Source organism: Solanum tuberosum, unplaced genomic scaffold (assembly GCF_000226075.1).
Source record: "Solanum tuberosum cultivar DM 1-3 516 R44 unplaced genomic scaffold, SolTub_3.0 scf00118, whole genome shotgun sequence".
Lineage (NCBI taxonomy): Eukaryota > Viridiplantae > Streptophyta > Magnoliopsida > Solanales > Solanaceae > Solanum > Solanum tuberosum.
Window position 1 is genome coordinate 965,168 of NW_006239043.1, and position 422 is coordinate 965,589.

A 422-nucleotide genomic window follows, 5' to 3' on the forward strand; every position below is an offset into this window, starting at 1 on the left:
GAAAATATATGTATATATACAATTTTCTCTCGCTTTATACAAACACAAACGCACTTTATACACTTGTGTTTGTATAAAAAATGAGAGAGGCGAGGGAGAGAACGAGATTCACCAGGAGAGAGGTGAAATAGCAACAGTTTGCTATGAGGTACAATTAAATCAAACTATGTTTGTAGCATTTAATTTGAATTAATAGTTTGCTATTATATACAATTTTCCCTTATAATTATTTTTGACCGACAGACAAAACGTGTTAAAAGCCCAAGGTAAAATGAAGAATGGACTTTCCAACCCGATTCGTTTTTCAGCCCAAGAACCCGTTATAAATTTCGAAACACCTAAATTCCCTAAAAAAAACCAAATTTGAATTTACAGTGTTTACCTCCAAAATTACTTCGCACAAATGGCTTCCAAATCTCTAA